Source organism: Sinocyclocheilus anshuiensis, unplaced genomic scaffold (genome assembly GCF_001515605.1).
Source record: "Sinocyclocheilus anshuiensis isolate Anshui unplaced genomic scaffold, SAMN03320099.WGS_v1.1 scaffold1270, whole genome shotgun sequence".
NCBI lineage: Eukaryota > Metazoa > Chordata > Actinopteri > Cypriniformes > Cyprinidae > Sinocyclocheilus > Sinocyclocheilus anshuiensis.
In genome coordinates this window covers 727,295-733,270 of record NW_015555837.1, presented here as the reverse complement: position 1 = coordinate 733,270, position 5,976 = coordinate 727,295, and the positions used below count along the sequence as shown (strand labels likewise).

Sequence of the window (5,976 nt, the reverse complement as noted above, 5' to 3'; positions counted from 1 at the left end):
TTTGCCATACTCCCTGCATCCCTCCAGGCGCTACTTCATCGAAGCTAACTTGCGCTCTGCCGGATGCGCTTTTATACTTCCTGGCGCTCACGTCACCCCGCTCGTGACGTCTCGCTGCTCCATTGGACTGATTTTACGTGTGCTTCAGAACGTGGTCACGCAGGGGCGTTCCCAAAGCGATCTCAACGCAGCGTCTCGTTCCCTCGGGGAACCATGGTTACATACGTAACCTAGAAATGTATAATTAGAATATAATTGTTGAGGATGAAAAAAATCCTTAATCATACTGAATATACTGAATCAAATTACGGTTTAGGATAAACAAACAAAATGGCAACATAATTTATGCGAAAACCAACAATTTGATTTATTTGAACAAACTGAGATGGCACCCTACAGAAACTGCATGACTTGGAAAGAAAATTGTCTTTAAAAGTAAAGATATTTCTCAATGAGTCTCCTTTTAAGGAAATGCAAAGTGCGCTGCTTGATTTCAACATCCTACACGGGTGGTATGAGTAATATATCAGTTAACTGAAAATTATGAAAATGCAAATCTGTAACCTGACCACAAAGATGCCCAAAGGGTACAGTGCAACTCCAGTTCTGTGTTATCTGACAATCAGTTCTGGGTACAGTATCTTCATGAGTAATGTTGAAAATTTTTCAGGAGGTGCCATACAGTATAAATCCCCCAGACTTATACAGTCAACTACATAGCATAGAGATTAATCTAGGTAACTTTTGTTGGCCTCTCCCATCCATCATTTTAACTATTCTTGTCTCATTATAGTGTTTTTGTCGCTGTTTTTTGTTTTTAGCACTTAGAGGACATTCTTTTACAGACCAAAAATGTCGGATAACAAAGGTGGGCAAACATTTCTAAATAGTTTCACAGATAAAATTGAAACTCCTCACATGTTTACCTTGTTCATAACTGACACAAGTCAAAACCATCATGTAGTTACTATCATGCTTGTATTTTTACAGAGTTTGTGATCGCAAGTAGCTCTGACTTTATTCGGGAGCTTCTTCCATCTGCTCAGTGTACGGCTCTGTTCTATCATCTCTCTTACCTCTGCAGAATCATATCAGAGAGTCTTCTAATAAAAATAATGGTCTGTGTATCATGGCTATCCTGATAACATTTGTTGGACCCTTAATTAAATCCATTCATGATGCTAAAACTGGCCTAGCTGTGGCTGTGAAAACCCAGGCTATATCCAATGAGTAGTCTCAACTCTCCAATGAGAAGTCAAATCTGAGAAACAAGGAGTGGAACATCCACGTCAGGATGACTGATATGCAGCTGAAGTTGGCAAGCATGAAAATAGAAAAGGGTGAGATGCTTTCACTTGAAAGATCTCCAGATGTGCTCGATGAATTACCAGGATTACATATCTATCATAATTCTATGTCTATCATAATTAATGTCTGCTTTATATTGTTTCTAAAGGTTCAATACCTGACCCTGTCCATCTGAATGATGCCCAAACCTGCCTCACCCGAATCCAACAAATTCTGATTCAGCTTAAGAAGTTCTGGGAATCAGTGAGTGTAATGCTGGAGGCTCTCAAAGACGAGACTTTTGCTAATGAACACTTAATTGAGGAGTGTTAACTGAAGGAGATCTTTCTGGAATCTATTACTACAGCACAACAGGCAACTTAGACACAGAGTAAATGTTCAGTTACAGGTTTACAGAAGTTCATTTCACCTTGATTGCATTTTCGGTTGTGATTCATTTTGTGCCTCAATTCTTTCAGCATTGGAAGGCCTTCGGTGAATCCTGCCTGAACGCCAAGGGCATCTTTAGTTTGCAGACTAAGGATGTGTATAAGTTCCTGGAGACCAGCCCGTCTTCACTGTCACCAGATAAATGGAAAAAACAGTATGACTCTGTCATTGTACAGCTGCACTCCCCAAGCAACAGCTGCCATTGCTCAGTAATGCACAAGCTTAAGAAGTCTTTTGAGTACAAACAACTTGCACACCTATAATGTTTCAGGCTAACTGCTCTGAATAACATGTTTGTTATATCTTACAGTGTTTTAATCATTCTTTTTAGGTGATGCTACAAGGGGCAACTTTTTGAGCAATGTTGCCATCAACGGGCAACCAGGTGAGACACAGGGCCCACGACCGATCAAAACTATCCAGATGGAAATTTGTTGCCCATTCTTAATGGGAAAGTGCCCAAGCAACATTGCTCGGCAACATTGCTCAAAAAGTTGAAGTGAGCTAAGTTGTGGAATTTTCATATCTCTTATGCCATTTCTCTGTTCCCTCTGTGATTAAAATGCTTTGGATTTCAAAACGATAAATAGTGTTTTTATTTTTCTTAACGGCATACTGTCATGTGTTGTGGATCCGAATGCATCTCAGAATATAACACAAGAAATCAAGACCATAAACTAAAGCATGAGAAACTACTGTAAAGGTTGGAATACATACAAATGTTAAAAAATTTACAGATTTAAAACACTTGACATCATACATTTGCCAACATGGTTAAAGAGAAAAACAGGACATCATACGCTAATCGAGTAAATTTCACACACTAACAAATGTTCAAGTTGTTCTGAACAAATTTACAATTCACAAAACAATATGGAACATCGCCTCAAAATATCAAACATGTTTGATATCCTGTCAACTACTACTGCACAATTTCTGCAGACTAGCTCTGATTTTCAGAAACTAGCATCAACTCCTTCAAACTGTACACCAACAAAAAAATCTGGGCAAAGGTTTTGTAGCATATTCCAACCTTAAGATTCACAACAAATAGCATAAGATAACAAGGACAAGACCAGAGCACAAACAAGGGATACATAAGGGCATAAATACACATGATATTAGGCTATCAAAATGTTGTCCTCCAAACATCTTGAAATGGCCATTTTAGGGAAATCAAAGAAATCCAAACACTTGACACCCTATCAAGCTCAGTTTTTGGACCGCAGTATTTCTAAAGCCCTTTATAAGATCATGGACACATCGGGGCAAAGTAATGACTAGAAACAGAAACAAACAAAACCCTAAACAAAAGTTCAGTTTCTCCCGTATATATATCTATATATATATATATATATACAAACCTCACAAAAAATTCCGGTGATATAACTGATATGATGTTCATATCCAAATATAATATACTGATAACTACCATAAAACAGATGAAATCCACACAATGAAACAAAGCTCATTGCAAGTAGCCAAGGGGTAAAACAGCAGCAGCTTTGATGACGTAAACGTACGAGGATTCAAAGTAAAATGCAAAGTGCATAGAAAGTACCGGGGATGATAAGATCACAAATACAGCATTTTTTTATTAGATATATTTATTTTTAAATATAATGTACATTTATAAAACTACATATTATAATATTTTACTATAGTATTATGGAAAACTAGTCAACAGCTAACTAATACGATGCAGATGTGGTATTTGATATTGTTCTCTCTTCTGACCACCATAATCAATCTTCTCTTTATGGTTTTATTGAACTGAGTACCAATTCAAAAGGCTTTGCAGCTAATGGAATTGCTAGACAGACCAATTGGTTCCGGCTCACTTTAGGACCCTACACTAAGTAGTTGGGATTACAAAGACCATAATAAGATACTCCCCCTGCCTGATATCAATCCTACAGGAAAGCGACTCACTAACCATTCGCTATGCATACAGTACATGGTCCAAATTCAACATGTGTTGCAGATATTGTTATTAAAATCTAACCAATTGGGACAGCAGCTGAAATTGTTGTCATCACAACACAGCATACCGCCTCTTTATGGCTCAAAACAAAGAGCTCAACTGATATACTATATCAGAAGGCATACAAACATACATCAAAACTTTTTGATAATGCATATTTGTTGTTTTGCAAACAACAACAACATGGCCCAAACAGTAAATTATGTATTTCTAAAACACAGACGTTTGATTTCTAAATCATTATGAATAATTATGAATCGTCCGTTCGCTGTGGAGGCCCCCTCAAGCGCGGTGCCCGGTGTGGCCTCATCAGTTGCTGAGTCCTCAGCTGTCGGGGCTGCTACTCTAGACTCTACAAGGGTTGTCTCGAGGCATGTGGCATTAGCATCTAAGATGATGGACCCCCCCCAATGCTATCGGTCCGTGCCATGAGGAAGATGTTGCCCACGGCCAAGGTGCACTCAAGCACCATGGCTCCAGCTCATCCAAGTCTGGTGGTCTCGAGTCAGGTGGACTCTGAGGTCCTTCCACCATCTGCAGCACTCCCGGTTATGGCCATCACTATCCTGTGTTTGGGCTGCACACATGTTGTCTGATCCAGATCCTCCCGAAGCAGTGGCATCTGCTCCAGGTCCTCCCGAGGCGGCAACATCCAGTCCTGCCTGTCCTGTTACAACCACAGAGGTTGTTTGCTAATTCTCTACCTGTCCTGTTACAACCGCAGTGTTCACCTGTGAGCTCCCTGCCTGTCCTGTTATGACCACGGAGGTCGTTCAAGAACTCCTTGGCTGTCCTGTTATGACCATGGAGGTCAAAGTTGAACTTCCAGCATGCCCTGTCACTGCCAAAGATGGCGTCTATGAATTCTCAGTCTGCCCTGTCATGGTCAAAAAGGCCATCCCAGAACCCTTTGCCTGACCTGTCAAAGCCATGGAGGTGGACTCTGAACTCTCTGCTGGTCCTGTTGCAGCCACAGAGGCCATTTATAACTCCTCTGTGCTCTCTATTCCAGTTCTGTCTGATTCGCCGAGGTGGTCTTCAGTTTGGCCTGATCCGCCGTGGGGGTCTCCAGTCTCATCAGCTCCGTTGAAGTGGTCTTCCTTCCTGCCTGATCCGCTGTGGGGGTCTGCAGCCCTGTTTGCTCTGCTGTGGTGGTCTCCTTCTACATTGTGGGGATCTTGTCCAGTTTGCTCTGCTCTGGTGGTCTTCAACTCCACCTTGGAGGTCTTCAGCTCCATCTGCTCTGCCTTGGTTGTCACCAATTCAATCAGCTCCGCCTTGGTGGTGTAAAGCTCCACCTGCTCTGCTGTGGGGTTCTTCAGCTCTGTCTGCTCTACTAACTCTGCCCTGCCCCGGTCACCTGCTTTGCCCTGTCTCCAGCTCCACCAGCTCTCTTCCACCTCACAGGCCTTGCCCTCTATCCCTCCCCTGATTTGCCTTCGCTCCACCTCCCTCCTGGACTTGAGCTTCTGTTTTGGAGCGCCTGGAAGCTGCTCCTTTGAGGGGGTGGGGGCTATATCACGATATGACTGTTGCATTATTGAATCATTAGTACACCAAATCCCCAAATGGAAACATCTGGGTGGGGTTCCATATTGACAAAGAGATTGTCACATGTACAGTACATGATGAACACTGCAGAATTTTACATTTTTAACAGGAATAGAAATGAGGCTGTGAGGGATGGAAGTACAGTGCGTTCAATGGATTATTTTGTTGTTTAACAACATAACGATTGTTCAGCTGATGAAACATCTTTCTGAAAAGACTTTCAGTAGACTGAGAGTTGTGAAAATGACAGTTGTGAAAATCTAGTACCTTTATTTAGTGTGTGCTGTTGTAAAAACTGTAAGTCTTTCCTCTACAGCCTTATTTTCATCAGCGTTCAATTCAGTATTGAAGTCTAACCTGACTAAGGTCTATAGATGGTTTGGGGTGCTTTTACCACTGGGTTAGTGGCGATCATGTTGGCAGATGGGGGGTCCTCATCTGAAGGACGTATTCCTGTCTGTACACAGGGGCACTGCCTTGAAAAACCTTCTTCTTTGCAGTGGGTCTGACTGATGCTGCTTTAGGGCTGAAGACTTACAGCAGATGACAGGTTCACCACTGAGAGCCATTTACATTAATGATTGCTTTTTTCATTGGGAATAATGGAGACAGGCCACATAATGCATTGAAGCAAATTGCTGATGATGCTTGCTAAAGAAATCATTATAGCAGCAGACCATGTGTGCTTTTTTGTGATTTATATC

The 5,976-nt window shown here is 41.5% G+C and overlaps 1 pseudogene; it reads left to right on the top strand.

Annotated features, from left to right (window-relative positions):
* Positions 1-972: 972 nt before the first annotated feature.
* Positions 973-1,950, top strand: LOC107675447 (uncharacterized; annotated as a pseudogene).
* Positions 1,951-5,976: the final 4,026 nt, after the last annotated feature.